Source organism: Poecile atricapillus, chromosome W (assembly GCF_030490865.1).
Source record: "Poecile atricapillus isolate bPoeAtr1 chromosome W, bPoeAtr1.hap1, whole genome shotgun sequence".
In the NCBI taxonomy this organism is placed as follows: domain Eukaryota; kingdom Metazoa; phylum Chordata; class Aves; order Passeriformes; family Paridae; genus Poecile; species Poecile atricapillus.
The window spans coordinates 90,592,410-90,609,589 of NC_081288.1; positions in this window are offsets into that span (position 1 = coordinate 90,592,410).

Here is a 17,180-nt window from a genome sequence, read left to right on the forward strand (position 1 = left end):
TCGCTTAGGGATTACAAAAACAGGAGTAATCCATGGGCTAGTAGATGGCTCTATATGACCTTGTTGTAATTCACGGTTAACTAACTCAAGAAGGGCATCTAATCGAGGCTTGGACAGGGGCCACTGCTCGACCCACACTGGGTCGGATGATTTCCAAGAAAGCTTGATTGGTGGCAGCGGGTACACAGCAGTGGCCCTTAGGGTAAATTTGTCACCCTGGTTTTTAGCAAGGCTAGGGCGTCTCTCCCTAGCAATGCTGGGATTCCTGTCATGACATATGGGAAGAGGGCAATAGTCTTTTCTGGCCCTTTTTCTGTGTGGAGTGTAATGGCTATTAGCTGTGAGCTTCTCCAAGCTCGTGACAGCCCTCCAACCCCGCCCACCATGGGGGCATCCTCTAGTTTCCAGAGAGGAGGCCAATTTGTCTCTGGAATGACTGTGACATCTGCCCCAGTATCAATTAGAAAAGGAACACTGATGGACCCAGAGGGGATACTTTGATCAGCTGAGGTGTCATAAAGGGTGCAGATCCCCCATACGACCGGCGGGTTGTCACACCTTACTGCCAGGGCCACCCTGGGGTCATGTTCCCCGAGTGTGATCCCTGCTGCCCCTGAGGCAGATAAAGCAGGGTTGGCTGAGTAACTGTCTGAGTTATGAAAGTGGTTGCCTCTCGGGGGGGGTAATGGATTCAGGAGCAGCTCGATTCTTGCAGGATTGGCATAACTGGGCCGCCTCGCATCCCAAGTGGGAGAGAACTGGATGCAGCCCTGCTGTCCTCTCCCCCTCCCGTTTCCCTGAGCCTTGGATCTGCATTCTCTGGCAAGGTGCCCCTTTTTCCCACAAGCCCAGCATGGTCCTTTAAACTGGTTCTGCTGTGAGGTGGGCGCTGCCAGGGCCCCCTCCCTTTTGCATGACCTGCCTGACCGCATTTGAAACATGCCATCACGTTAGCAACTGCTGTGCAGACTGCAGTTTGAATCGGAACTGCCTGTTCCTCCCTAGCGACATGCTTAATCATCTCTGCAATATTTGCCCCTGCCGGTAGTGATTGGAGGATTTCCTTGGTTGTCGAATTGCATTGCTGATGCAGGCAGTCTGCCATGACTGGGCCTTTTGCCTCTGAGGGCAGGGTAGAGGAGTCAACAGCTGCCTGAAGGTGGTCTACAAATTTTATAAAGCTCTCACTTTCTTTTTGCTTTATGGTAGCCCACGGTGATGGCTTAGCGACAACTCTAGCTTCTCTGGCCGCACGAGTGGTTGTCATAACTTCATGGGCTCGCATACCCTGGGCTTGTGCCTGAGGTGTAGTCATGGCTGGGTCTGTGCCCATTAATCGTGGCAGGCTGGAACCGTGTAGTGGGTGGTCTGCCCCATTTATTTGGGCTAGGTATCTGGCACAGTTATCTTCCCATTCTTGTTTAAAAACAATCATCCCTGCTCCATCAAAAAACATTCTGCAAGTGTGTTTTATATCAAAAGGGAGCAGGTCGTCACCTCCAAAAAGACCATTTATAAGGGAGGTGGCCATAGCAGAATTAAGCCCTTTTTCTGAAACTGCTTTAACAATCGTTTTAACTTCTTTAGGGTTTATTGGTGAGTAAACCCTCTGTCCCCCCTCAGACACTCGGACTGGGAATACTAACGCGTCTGGAGGAACCCAGGTGGCACATTCTGCTCTTATCTGACCCCAGTCTGTGAGAGGGGAATCCTCTCTCAGTTCTTTTTTAATGTGGGGGGGAATGTTCTTGTTTATCTTTGTTGTTTCCTCTTCTGAGGACTCGGGCTCTGACCATTCATCACTCGTATCTCTGTCGGAATCTGAGCTCGACTGGCTGGCTATTTCCTGTTTCCCGTGCCTTTTTGTTGGGCTCCGGCCATGTCTGCCACCCCTGTGGGAGGGCTGTTCCCTCCCTCCTGGTTCTTCCCGCCTTTCGGTCCACCCTCCACTCTGCCCTTCACCCCACCTTTCACTTCGCCCTTCACTCCAGGCTCTGTTCCGCCTTCTGTTCTCCCCTCTTCCCCCTCCCTTTGCATTCCATTCTTTCTGTACCCATCCCCCACTTTCTTCTCCACATTTCTTATCTCTTTCAACCTCCCAACTGTGCCCATATCACATGCCAGTCTTTGTTCTTTGTTAAAGACATTTTTTTCCCTCTCGGTAACTTTTTTCTCAGTGCCATCTTCAAGCCCTTGCAGGAGTGTTTCCCCTCTTACTTTCTCTGCCACACCTCTGGCTTCTTCTGTTAACTTTCTCCAAAAATCTCTTGCTTTCTGTTGTCCCTCTGAGGGCAGCTCAGGGTTTGGGGTTTTAGGGAGCGTATCGTCCTCTTGTATCCCCTTCTGCTCAGCTGAGCTGCTCTCATCTGGAGGCTCTAAAGTTTGTGTTGTAGCACTGACTCCTAGTTTTGGGGTGACCAACAGACAGTTTTTTGCTGCCATCCAGGTTTTTTGCTTTTGTCTAGCTTTTTTCAAGGCCTTGACGACCTTACCCCATGATTTAAAATGTTTCATATTACCAGAATCTACAGTTTCATTAGCCAGAGCTCTGGTACATTTCTCCCACACCTCAGGGTGAAGAATGTCCACTGGCTGCTCTATAACCCCAATATACAAAAGCTGTGTAACAGCAAGCGTAAAATCCTTAGATTTACAATCTACCCCCCACTGCTTATATAATTCAGATACGACCTTTATCAATGATTCCACCTTGGTTCAGGATGCAGGGATGTCTCCCTCCGCCAGAATCAGCCCAGCTGTGCTGGCCGCTGCTTCTGTATTTCAGGGAATCCTCACTTTCTGGGTTTGAATCCCGCTTTTCCTCCCGGGTTTCCGGCACCATATGTGGGTTTTCAAGCAAGGCAAGCACCCTGACTTAGAAGCCAGCACGGTGGCCCCTTTTGGCCACGCGGACCATTTACCCACAAGACATCAGTGTGATGGATGGCATAGAATGGTGTTTATTACAGGAGAATTTAACATTTTATAACCTAGGGTCATTGTGTTACTCCCATCTGCTTTCGTCACATCTAGGTGCTATTGGCTAATTGCAGGGGGCCTTACTATCCTAACAGAGAGGGGGGGATTTACTAACTTTCTGTAACATCCCGATATCTTTCGAACGCAAGGCCTTAAACTACAACACCTGATAACTAAGATTCCCCTCTAATGTATAACCCTCCCTCTTAATTTTTAATTCTTATGGAATTTATGGCTTTTCCTTATTGTCTCTCTCATCTTTCAATATCCAATTTCATTTATCAGCAAACCTACAGTTTCTTTTTAAAGGCAAATATATTTTTCCATTCATCAATCAGTGGAATCCATCCCATTGTTTCTTTTATCTCTCAGTGCCAGTTTTATCTATCAGCAGACCCACAGCTTGTTGGTAATGACAAATCCGTCAATCCCCTCAATCCCTTCTCTTAATTTTTAATAATTGTCTTTACAAACTTGAGTTATCATTGACTTAATTTCCTGTTCCTAGGTCGTTTTTGTTTTGAAATTATTTGCAGTGACATCATTTTCTGTCCATTTGTAGCCATCCCTGGATCAGTAGGCATGGCTACTACCTGCATCCCTTTGATCACGTGTTGAATGAGTTGTACTAAGTGTAAGAGACGGTCTGAAGATTCTCCCATCTGTCTCACAACCGTCTCAAGGACAAAGACTAAGACCCTGAATATCACAAGGGACTTGGTATGAGGGTTCGGGCCTAGCTGAGGTGGATGTTTGCTAAGTGGTTGTTTGCAGGTGGTTGCACAGTACAATGCCCTTGCTCCTGCTAGTGAGCAAAGGCTTGCAAGATGTGGTTTGCTCTGTACCATACACCTGACCCCCTGCGCAATGGAATTCATCACAATGATCATCAATCTCCTCTGGTTTTGGCCCTGTGCCACTCACTTTGTAAAAGACTGTAAAATCACACCCCAAACTTACCTTCCTTCGAGATCTCCCCAACGGACAGAAGACTCTGCGCCACCTTGTGGATCGTGACACTAAGCAAGGGATCATGCATGGTAAAAAGACTAGAGTTGCTAATTTTCACTTTCACATTGTCTTTTACACCACTTGTGGCAAGTGAAGACACAGAAACTGCTTAACATAACGAAAACAATGACAGCGAGGATTGGCTCCCAATGACTGGAGATCCGAGAGGAGGGATGCTCGCCCAAAGTATTTCAGCAGGCAGTCTGTGGGTAGACACTCAGGGCGTCCCCTGATGTTGACGCACTGGTTACTGATCCAGTCCACTCCTGCAGAGTTTCAGTTGTGGCTTTCCATCCTTCTCCTCCTGCTAAATGTCCAAATCTCTGGGGCCTCAGAGACCTTGACCCAAGTGTGATGGGCCCACCTGTGTTCAGCTGTCTTGAAAACTGTTTCTGTGGTCAGCAACACCTGGAAAGGTCCACTCCACTTAGCCATTAGTGGTGCTTCTTTCCACTCCTTAACTAGGAACAAATCTCCTGGTTGGATGTTGTGAACAAGGAAGTCCAAAGGCAGGGTCTGTGCCAGCTGAGCTTCCTGTCAATGATTTCACAAGAGACAATATCTGGGCCAGATATTGTTTCAAATATACATCACTTATCTCTATCCCCCCACTAGGCAGAGAATTACAAGGATAAGGAATTCCAAACATCAATTCAAAGGGAGATAATTGAGTATCCCCCCTGGGTCTGGCTCTTATTCTTGCCAAAGCCCGTGGCAAGAGCCATACCCATGGCATCTTAGTTTCTATCACCAGCTTCAGTAGGTGTTTCTCTATTTCCCCATTCATCCTTTCAACCCAGCCCGAACTCTGGGTGGGCCAGGGGCTATGGAGGTTCCATTGTATTCCTAAAGCAGTCATAACTCCTTGAAGAATTTTTCCTGTAAAATGAGTTCCCCTGAGTATTGCTTCTACAGTCCCATATCTTGGAATTATTTGTTCCAAAAATACTTTAATAACTGGTCCTGTAGTTGCTGAAACAGCTGGGAATGCTTCTGGCCATCCTCTTAACTGACATACTATTACCAGAAGATATTTCAATCTTGCCACTCGGGGCATTTCAGTAAAATTTACCTGACATCTCTGGAAGGGATGTACAGCCCAAGGTCTCACTCCCCTGGCAAGTTTCTTTGTAACTCTGTGTTGGTTTTAGCACAAATCAAACAATCCTCAGTGTGATAAACAGAGACCCTTTTGTTCGACTAAACATGCAGATATGATACTCTGTAATGCTATGTTCTGTAAAATTAAGATTGTTACTGACGCATGCATAGTTACTGATGCTTGTATAGTTACTGACGTTTGTATAATTATCATGTCCTTGCTAAGATTCCTTGAATTCCAGAAAGTTACTGAGCTAAGCCTTTACACAGAACAGTGAAGAAAGGTTAAAGGAAGATAAGGTAAAGAACGAACCCCTAGACCAATGAAGACGCATGCGCAGAAATACCCGAGAAAGGACACGTCATCGGAGAGCCGGACTGATTAAAAAGAGACACACGGAAAACGGAAGCACGGCCGCAGCGCAGCGGGATCACTTCCCGGCTGTCCAGCGCTGTGTTTTGCTTATTGCTTGCTTGCTATAATTAATAAAACTTTTCTTTGATTAAACTTTAACACTCTCTCTAGTGTATTTATAACAATTTGGTGCCCGTGACTCGGATGCAATTTGTAGGACGGATCGGCACTTCCGGGAGGCGCCCCCGCTAAGGTTTAGCGGCCCGGGGGGGGGCCGGTTCCTGCCTCGATTGCACCGACGAACCTAAAATTAAGGCAATAAGCAAAAGGGAGACCGGTCGACCCCTTAAAATTCTGTGCACAGAGTCCGGATGAAGACGCGGGACGTGGGACGCGTGAGTATAACGGGGATCCATCTGGGCGGGGTCGGGATCCCGGAGTGTGGTGAGTGTGTGTGTGTCTGAGAGGGGAACCGGCAGCCGGATTCCCCAAGCGAGAGCGGACCCTCTATCAGTGCAGTTCCCATTGACCCGCGAGGACTTGGGCCACGAACGAGGGGAAGCGAAAAGGAATTGTGTGATTGAAGGCACTCTGGAAGAATGGGACAGGAGAAGAGCAAGCCTCCTGTACCTGTTAAACTCCCACCGGTACCTAAAGATAGTCCGTTGGGTTTTATACTAGATAATTGGGAACATTTCCCTGGGACAGAAAATAAAGATAGGGCAAAAATGATTCACTATTGTGTAGTAATATGGGGAGGAAAGGAAATTTCAAGGAATGTATTTTGGCCTATATTTGGATCATCCGAAGAGTGGGTTAAACAAAAGTTAAATTCCTGGGTAAAAACAAAGATCCCTTTTAACCCAGAGGAGAGTGCTTATGCAAAAATCTGGGTAGAAAATCCCGAGGTTTTTTTATTTAAATTGACAGAAAATTCGGGGGAAAAGAAAGGAAAGAAAAAGAAATCCCGAAAAGAAGATACTATGATAATTCCCCCCCCTCCATTTGTACCACCACCACCACCACCTCGAGCCCCTTCCCCTCCCCCTCGAGCCCCTTCCCCTCCCGCTCGAGCCCCTCCCTCTCCCCCTTCGAATCCCGAGGAGGAGGATTTAGACATGCCAGACATGTCAGAAGTGGGGCCTGTCACCAGGAATAGAGCCAGAAGGAAACAGGAACACCTATTCCCATTAAGAGAAATGCCAATGGGTGGCCCCCAAGCTGGAATAGGGTTTATATCTGTCCCTCTTAGTTCAGGGGATGTCAGAGACTTTAAAAGGGAGATGGGGCGTTTACTGGAAGATGCATTGGGGGTTGCAAAAAGAGTTGATCAATTTTTAGGACCCAATATACACACATGGGAGGAATTACAATCTATCCTGAATATTTTATTTACTGCAGAAGAGAGAAACATGATTAGAAGGGAAGGCATGCGTATCTGGGATGCTCAGCATGCTCAGGGACCACTGGCAGATGTAAAATGGCCCCTTCAGAATCCCCATTGGGATCATGAGAATCCAGCCCACAGAGCAAACATGCAGGATTTGACAACTATTATAATTCAAGGAATTAGGGAGGCAGTCCCAAGGGGTCATAATATCAATAAAGCATTCAATGAGAGGCAAAAGAGAGATGAAACTCCTACGGAATGGTTGGAAAGGCTAAGAAAGAATTTTCAACTATATTCCGGAATGGATCCAGACACACAATTGGGGCAAGCACTGCTTAAAGCACAATTTGTAGCAAAATCCTCGGAGGATATTCGGAGAAAGATAGAAAAATTGGATGGGTGGCAAGACAGGGGTTTGGATGAGCTTTTGAGGGAGGCCCAAAAAGTGTATGTTAGGAGAGAAGAAGAGGCTCAGAAGCCGCAATATAAAATGATGGTGGCGGCTGTAAGAGAAGGTGGAGATCAAACATGGAAAGAGAAACAACAGAGACCGATTAGAGATTCAAAGGAAGGACAGAACACTAAAACTTGTTTTTACTGTGGAAAGAAAGGACATTTTAGGAGGGAATGTAGGGTGAGGATCCAGGATGAAAAGATGTTTAAAGAAGACTAGGGGTGTCAGGGGCTCTTTATTATAGGGGACAAAAAACACCAGAAAGAGCCCTTGATAAAGTTAAAAGTAGGTCCCCAACAGCAAGAAATAACTTTTTTGGGAGATACTGGAGCTGAAAGATCAACTATTCAGTTTTTACCTAAAGGATGTAGTATATCCAAAGAAACTGCCACAGTAGTGGGGGCAAAGGGGGAACCCTTCGAAGTGGGGGTTATTAAAGATGTGATGATAGAATCAGAATCAAAAGTCGGGTTGGGAAATTTTTTGTTAGTACCAGAAGCAGATTATAATTTGTTAGGACGGGATTTAATTATTGAATTGGGAATGCATTTAGATATAGTTGATAAGGAGTGGAAAATAAAACTATGCCCTTTAAGAGTAGAAGATGAAGACAAAATAAACCCAGAAGTGTGGTATACACCTGAGAGTGTGGGGCAGTTGAAGATAACCCCATTCTCGGTCACTATTAAAAACCCAGAAATCCCAGTTAGAATAAAACAATATCCCTTGTCACTTGAGGGACGAAGAGGGTTGAAACCAGAAATTGATAGATTGTTAAGTAAGGGACTATTAGAACCATGTATGTCACCTTTTAACACACCCATATTGCCAGTAAAGAAACCAGATGGGACTTATCGTTTAGTACAAGATTTAAGAGAAATTAATAAACGTACAGTGGCACGGTTCCCCGTAGTTGCAAATCCGTATACATTATTAAGCAAACTGGGACCTGACAGTCTGTGGTACAGTGTTATAGATTTAAAGGATGCATTCTGGGCCTGCTCTCTTGATGAGGCTAGCCGAGATTATTTTGCATTTGAATGGGAAGATCCGGACACGGGGAGGAGACAACAACTGAGATGGACAGTATTGCCCCAGGGATTTACAGAATCTCCCAATTTGTTTGGGCAAGCATTAGAACAGATTTTACAGGATTATCAGACAGACCCAGGAGTGACCTTGATACAATATGTGGATGATTTGCTTTTAGCTGGGAAAGAGGAAGAAGATGTAAGGAGAGAGAGTATTAAATTGTTAAATTTCCTGGGTCTAAAGGGATTGAAAGTATCTAAGGCAAAGCTCCAATTTGTGGAAGAAGAAGTAAAATATTTAGGCCATTATCTTAGAAAAGGGGAGAAAAGAATAGATCCTGAAAGAATACAAGGAATTTTGTCACTACCAGTTCCTAAAAATAAAAGACAGATACATCAAATCTTGGGATTAACAGGGTATTGTAGACAGTGGATTGAAAATTATAGCAGTAAAGTTAAATTTTTATATCAAAAATTGACACAGGAGGGATTAATAAAATGGAGTTCAGAAGATACAGAAAAACTCCGGGAACTACAAGAAAGTTTAATTCATGCTCCTGTTTTGAGTCTCCCAGATTTGAGGAGACCCTTTTACTTGTTTGTAAATGTAGAAAATGGGATTGCCTTTGGAGTCCTAACTCAGGAGTGGGCAGGGAGGAAGAAGCCAATAGGGTATTTATCAAAGATCTTAGACACTGTGAGTAAAGGCTGGCCAGCCTGTCTACAAGTAGTAGCAGGATGTGCCCTACTGGTGGAGAAAGCTAGAAAAATCACCTTTAATAGCAATTTGAAGGTAATGTCCCCCCATAACATTAGGGGTGTGCTACAACAAAAGGTGGAAAAATGGATTTCAGATGCTAGACTTTTAAAATATGAAGGAATTTTAATTGAAGCCCCAAACTTAATATTAGAAACCATAACTGTACAAAACCCGGCTGCATTTTTGTATGGAGAACCTGAAGGTGAACCTTTGACACATGACTGTATAACTACAATTGAGGAACAAACCGAAATTAGACCTGATTTGGAAGAAGAGGAATTAGAAAGCGGAGAAAAGCTGTTTGTGGATGGGTCCTCCAGAGTGATAGAAGGAAAGAGGAAAACAGGCTATGCTATAATAAGAGGACCTGCTATGCAAGTTCTAGAATCAGGTCCATTAGACAAATCTTGGTCAGCCCAAGCTTGTGAATTGTATGCAGTATTAAGGGCATTGAAATTACTAGAAGGAAAAGAGGGGACAATATATACAGATTCCAGATATAGTTATGGGGTGGTGCATACGTTTGGAAAACTGTGGGAAGAAAGAGGTTTAATAAACTCTCAAGGGAAAGATTTAGTTCATCAAAAACTTATAATTGCAGTCTTAAAAGCCCTGAGAAGACCCAAGAGGTTAGCAGTGGTTTATTTAAAAGGACACCAGAAGGGAATAGACTTAAGGAGTAGAGGAAATAATGCTGGTGATCAGGAGGCAAAACAGGCGGCATTACGAACAATGGTCCTAAAAGAAAACGGGGGGCAGGAAGAAACTCTAGAACATAAGGATAGTGACTTAAGAAGTAGATTTACTGAGGAAGAAAGGTTAAAACTCCTAGAGACAGGAGCAATAGAAAACTCAGAGGGGAGATGGTTTCTCCCAGATGGCCGGGAAGTACTACCAAAAGCCATAGCTCAAAGAATATTAGAAAAGATACATCAAAGAACACATTGGGGAACACAGGGGTTAATAGACTATTTTGCAGCAAAGTATATGAGCACAGGTATTCGAGATTTAGCTAAGCAAATTACTAGAAGTTGCCTCCCATGTTTAAAAACAAATAGGAAAAATCTTAGAAAATTACCTTATGGAGGGAGACCCTTAGCAAAAAGACCCTTTGCAAATATTCAAATTGACTTCACAGAACTACCAAAGGTAGGGAGATTTAAATACCTCCTAGTCTTAGTGAATCATCTCACTCACTTCGTAGAAGCTTTCCCAACATCTAGGGAAACTTCACGAACAGTTGTAAAAGTGTTATTGGAAGAAATAATTCCCAGATATGGGGTACCAGAGACAATAGATTCTGATAAAGGTCCCCATTTTACATCAAAAATAACTCAAGAAGTTTCAGAAGCATTAGGAATAAAGTGGGAACAACACACCCCTTGGCACCCTCAAAGTTCTGGGAGAGTAGAAAGGATGAATGGAGAAATAAAAAAACAACTTACTAAGCTAGTGATGGAAACAAAATTATCATGGGTTAAATGTGTTCCACTAGCCCTTCTGAATATTCGAACCCAGCCAAGGGCAGATTTAGGAATTTCCCCTTTTGAGATGTTATATGGTATGCCCTATAATATAGAGGAAGTCCAAACACATCCAAATGTGAGTGATCAATACATCAATAAGTACTTAATAAAATTAATGCAATTTAAAAAAGCATTGTGGGATATGGAGGCTAGCTTTAGAGCAAGCTGCAAGCCCCATGGCCTGCCTGAGAAGCTAGCCTGGGAAATTCATGGGAGGATTCAAAACAATCCTCAAAGACAGAAAACAGCCTGCAGGTGCTGTTTGTCTGATTCCCGTGTTTTCCTTGCAGAAGAAGGTCAGGGGGTGGTGAACCCCACTGACCAATGATGGTAATGTAGCACTTTACTAACCAATAAGAGTTTCCTTTCTGTACTCTTCACGAACTAGTCTATATAACATGGCTGTAACAATAAACTAGAGATTCTCTCCTGTTCTGACTCCTTTGAGAGTCCGTGTCGTTCTTTCCGCCGTTCCCAATTAGAACGACATCTGGTGACCCCGCGTGATGATGGACCGACCCTCCGAGGTCTGGTAACCCGATGTGATGTGCAGCCGACCCCCGAAGTCAGAAAGCAACCTACGTGAAGACATCTGCTAATCCCCTGAGGGTAAGCAGCGAGCGGGAAGGACACCAGCCCTTCCCCCTAGAGGGGAAAGTGGAATTCTCCCGGGCTTTCCAAGAGGAAGCTGGTTTCTAACCAACGGGATAGGGGAGCCTGCCAGAGAGCGGGCTTGGAACGGCCTATCTTGGTGAAGCAGAGCTTGAAATCCCGGGTCCAAGCCAATAGCGTTTGCATAACTGCATTCGCGGAGCCGCCAAGATAAAAAATTTTTTCATAATGGAGAACTGTGATTTAGCTGATAAGCAACTTGTCAGCTTTGCATGGCAAGATGCCTTGCTGAGCATGGGACTCTGTATTCCTGAAGAAGATACATGCGCTTTGTTCCACTGGGTGAAAGCGCAGGAGTTTGCTGTGACTGTGAATGATGTGTTTAACCTTGAGATTTGGTGGTCAGTGGGAGACCACTTGTGGACTAGGCTGGCTGCGGGAGATACCAGTGCGTGCAGCTTAGCAGCAACTTGGGGAGTGATTTTTAAGGCACTGGAACAGTGCCAGCCTAAAAACAGTGAAACCGAACTGTGTAGCAGTCCTTCAGCTCTGCCCGGACCCTTAGAGAACTTTAGCAGCGGGCAGGAGCAGTCCGTGAGCCAGAGATCTCCCTCTCCAGAAAAATTTGAGCGCCCGCCATTCGCAGAGCTCGGCGCTCAAGTTTTGCCAGCAGAAAAACAACAAAAGAGCAGAAATCGCGCAGCTCTGCCTTCACCGCACCCCCAGGCGCCGCCATCGCCGGCGCAGCGAGAGCCCCCTCCGCCGGCCCCTCCAGGACCAGCGCTGCGAGCACTGCTGCCAGCGGCCGCTGTGGAGCTTCCGCCGGTGCCCCGAGTACCTGCCAGGGCGGCCGCGAAAAACCCTCTCTTCAGCCCCCGCTGCGCCCAGGGGGCGGGGGGGCGCCGCCGCCGCCGCCGCGGAGCCAGGGCAGACGCCCGAGCACACAAAAGAACCGCAGCCACCGGTAAAATCTTCACAGCGGCAGCAGCAGCGGCGAGAAAAAAACGAGAGAAAAAGTGGAAAAGAAGGAAAAAAAAGCTAACTCAGGACGCCGCCCGCCGCCACCGGCCGCGGGCCGGGCGGCCAGCCGGGCCCCCTAGCTCCGGTCAGCTGCAAAAACCCCGTAAAAGCCGAGCCCAAGCCCGGATCTGGAGCCGGGCCGGGGCCGTGACGAGCATTCCCCCCCCCCGCACCCATCCAAGAAGCGCGCGCGCGCTCTGTGAACTCCTTTCTTCTGTGCCGCGGGAAGCGGCGCGAAACCGCGGCACCCGCGCGGACGCCCCTGCTCCCCCCGCGCGTGTGCGCCCTGCGCGGAGCGAGCCGCGAGGGTCGGCGCGGAGCCGCGGGAGCTGCACAACACCCCCGCTGCCCCGCGCTCGCCCGCGCTCCAGCGGGGAAGCGGCGGGGAGGACGGGGAGCGCTGCCAGCCTTGTGCTGCCAGGTTCTCCTGCGAACCCGAGCCGCCCCGCGAGACGGTGCCGGGGCTCGAGCAGTGCCCCGGCCAGCATGCGTTCCCCCCCGCCTTGCAGGGGGTGAACCGCACCAAAGTCCTGCAATCCCTGCAAAACCCAAATTTGCTCACTTTATACCACTTTAGTGTTCTTTTAAACTACTATATTGACAAGTTAGACTGTCAGTTTGAACAGACTAACAATGTTTCGTATTAGTTCACTGAGTTAAGGATATTTGACTCAACTGTCAAATCCTTGCAAGGAAAACAACCTTTAAACATCATCATAAACCAAAATTCCAAATTAATATCCATTCCAATATCTAGTAAAAGAAACCACTTGTGCCATGTTTGTTCTCCCTCCTGCAAGGGCCCAGCAGGATGTTACAAACACTGTACATTTTTTATATTTTTTCCTAAACCGAAAGGGTGAATTATGGAGGCTAGCTTTAGAGCAAGCTGCAGGCCCCATGGCCTGCCAGACCTGCCTGAGAAGCTAGCCTGGGAAATTCATGGGAGGATTCAAAACAATCCTCAAAGACAGAAAACAGCCTGCAGGTGCTGTTTGTCTGATTCCCATGTTTTCCTTGCAGAAGAAGGTCAGGGGGTGGTGAACCCCACTGACCAATGATGGTAATGTAGCACTTTACTAACCAATAAGAGTTTCCTTTCTGTACTCTTCACGAACTAGTCTATATAACATGGCTGTAACAATAAACTAGAGATTCTCTCCTGTTCTGACTCCCTTGAGAGTCCGTGTCGTTCATTCCGCCGTTCCTAATTAGAACGACAGTGGGAAAAAGGAATGCTGGCTCAGAGACCACCATTGGATTTTATATTACACCAGGTACAACCTGGAGAGTGGGTGTTGATAAGAAGCTCGAAAGAAAATCCCCTAACACCGAAGTGGGAAGGACCGTATCAAGTCCTACTAACAACTGACTCTGCAGTTCGAACAGCTGAGAAGGGGTGGACACATGCCAGTCGGATAAAGGGACCTGTGAAGCCACCAAAAGATAATAACTGAGAAGCGGTTAGCCCGGCTGGGGACCTGACACTTAAGATATCCCGAACAAAGTAACATCCAAGGACTATTAATCGGCTTAGAAGCTTATGAATAGTAAATTTCATAAAGGTTTTTATATAGAATATAAAATACCCCCATCTAGTGGTAAAGAAATATATAATAGAAGTGTTAAAATAGGCTGTGCTTTATGTCAGAATTGTTATCCTTTTGTTTATTTTAAATGTATAATATGTGAAGAACATTGGTGGACCCACTGTCATAGAGGCTACCCACCGAGAGGGGTGTGTAGATCTTGCTACACAGCCCAGAGGAAACTCACTAATTGGGCCTTAATAACTAGAATACGAGCAGGAGAATTTGAGAGAGAATCAGAGGAATGGTGGACTATTTATGCAAAAGGAGTTAACCCCTTGTATTATTGTTACCATCCAAACGAACCTTCACCTTTTGTAGCAAATATAGTAGCTGGGGTGTGCAGACAGTGGCTCCAGGAATTGAGGTGCAATATCCCTTTAATAAAGCATAAAAGTTGGAAAAAAATACATACAAAGAATTAATAAGAGAAGGAGTAATTTCCCTCCCGAAGAATACTCTTGCTGCCGAGAAGATGGTACACCCCGTGTCCCGCGGCAACCGGGTCGACGATGGGAGAGGCAGAGGAGTAATAAACTGTGGAGGGAAACACTCCAATATACATGGGACCAAGAGGTCATGGACCTGGAAATGCCACAAGAATGGGAATGATACAACCCAGCGAAATAATTTCTGGGGAATCTAAACTGACACTTTACAAAAGAAAAGCCTCTATTATAGCAGGGGAAGCCAATGCTCATTAAAGAAGTTAATAATATTTACAATCTTAATTAACACATTTGACATTTGTATAGGTAAGACGCACGAACCCTTTAATTGGTCTTTAATTCGATGGGAAGACCAGGCTATTATCCAATCACAGATCACCTCTGGAGACCCTAGCTTTCAAGTTACACTGGATTCTCTTATTAAGTGGAAGGGTACTAGTAATATCCCGCTCGGGCGGGTACTATATATGTGCCCAGCTTCTAATCCAGGCAGAGGATATTGTAATTATCCTGGGGAATTTTACTGTAGATATTGGGGCTGTGAGACAATTTCCATGGGGTGGAAAGTACAGAACCCAGATAAGTATCTAAAGGTTGAACGGGGTCCACATGGATGTATAAAGCCCTGGATAGGCCCCTCAGGGGAAGTAACATATACTGGGACTTGTAAATTTCATTACATCAATATTACACAGTCCCAAGACCCTGGGTGGTTACTGGGACGAACCTGGGGTCTCAGGGTATGGGAACCCGGAAAAGATCGGGGAGTGCACATTCTTATAAAAAAAAAAAGAGATGGTTCCACATGATTCGGGATCTGTTGGACCAAATCCAGTGGTGTGGGGAGTAATAGACCCCAAAGTAAGAGATCAGAATAACCATTCAGAAAAATTAGAAAATAGCACCCAAGTAACAACCACAGTAGAGACACCCCAAGAATATGGAAATGAAGTTCTTTGGAAAATATTGCAAGCTACCTTTAAAGTATTAAATGATACACACCCAAATTTAACTAGAGAATGTTGGTTATGCTATAACATTAACCCACCCTTTTATGAGGCCATAGGCTCCATAGCAGAACCAAAAAGAGTAAATGGCACTAATCCTGCTGCCTGTTTATGGAAATCGGGAAGGGAAGACACTCCAGGAATAACATTATCTAGAGTCACTGGAAAAGGGAAATGTGTGGGAAATGTGCCCCCAGATAAGAAACATTTATGTCAGACAAAAATACAGATTAATGACCCTCGCAAGCCAGCTCAGTGGCTGATTCCAGCACCTAATACTAAATGGGTTTGTAACACTTTAGGAGTAACCCCATGTGTCTCTGTAACAGCCTTTAATGAAACCTATGAATTTTGTATACAAGTTATAATAGTTCCCCGGATTATTTATCATTCTGAAGAATATATGTATACACAATACCAAAACTCAGAACACCATTTGGTGAAACGAGAACCCCTCACAGTATTAACAGTAGCCGTATTACTAGGCATAGGAGGGGCTGGATTAGGAACAGGTGTAGCATCCTTAGTTAATCAACACCAGGGGCTTAAAGAGCTTAGAATTTCAGTAGATGAGGATTTAAGGAGAATTGATGAATCCATAAAAGACCTCACAGACTCCCTAGACTCACTGGCTGAAGTGGCCTTGCAAAATAGAAGAGGATTAAACCTATTATTTTTACAAGGGGGCCTGTGTGCTGCACTTAAAGAAGAGTGTTGTGTATATGTAAATAAAAGCGGGATAGTAAGAGAAACCATGGCCAAATTACAGGAAGGACTGGAAAAGAGAAAGAAAGAACAAGAAATGCAACAGAGTTGGTACGAATCCTGGTTTAATTATTCTCCCTGGCAAACAACTTTACTATCTACTATAGCAGGGCCACTAATTTTACTAATCTTAGGACTTACTTTTGGCCCTTGCATTCTTAATAAAGTTATTAACATCGTAAAAAGCAGGTTAGAAGCAGCTCACCTTATGTTAATACAAACCAAATATGAAACCTTAAATGGGGAAGAAACCGAAGATTATTTAGAACTAAGTAAAAAAGAATTGCAAAGATTTAGCGAACAAAAGTAGGGAATAGAAAAAGGGGGGGTTGTGATAAACAGAGACCCTTTTGTTCGACTAAACATGCAGATATGATATTCTGTAATGCTATGTTCTGTAAAATTAAGATTGTTACTGACGCATGCATAGTTACTGATGCTTGTATAGTTACTGACGTTTGTATAATTATCATGTCCTTGCTAAGATTCCTTGAATTCCAGAAAGTTACTGAGCTAAGACTTTACACAGAACAGTGAAGAAAGGTTAAAGGAAGATAAGGTAAAGAACGAACCCCTAGACCAATGAAGACGCATGTGCAGAAATACCCGAGAAAGGACACGTCATCGGAGAGCCGGACTGATTAAAAAGAGACACACGGAAAACGGAAGCACGGCCGCGGCGAAGCGGGATCGCTTCCCGGCTGTCCAGCGCTGTATTTTGCTTATTGCTTGCTTGCTATAATTAATAAAACTTTTCTTTGATTAAACTTTAACACTCGAGTGTATTTATAACACTCAGTAGCTTGCTTTGCCAGAGTAAAAAGACCCACAGCAGCATACAATTCGAGGAAGGCTCCTGCCAGTCCTCGGGAGCCCCAATGACTTCCTTCATGAAGTTGATTTAACAACTGCAAGGCCAGAGCTTTTGGTACCCACAGCTTGCCATCCCTTGTAAACAAATTACCCCCTCCTTCCTCTGCCCCACTCTTTTTAATTATCTCAATTTCCTCTGGTGGAAAAGAAAGTTTTTCTGGCAGCGGATCAGGTACTGGGAGCAAGGGATCTTAGAGATTTCTGGCAATAATGCAGCTTTCCGAGCTTCTTCATCAGCCAGTCGGCTTCTTATTGCCT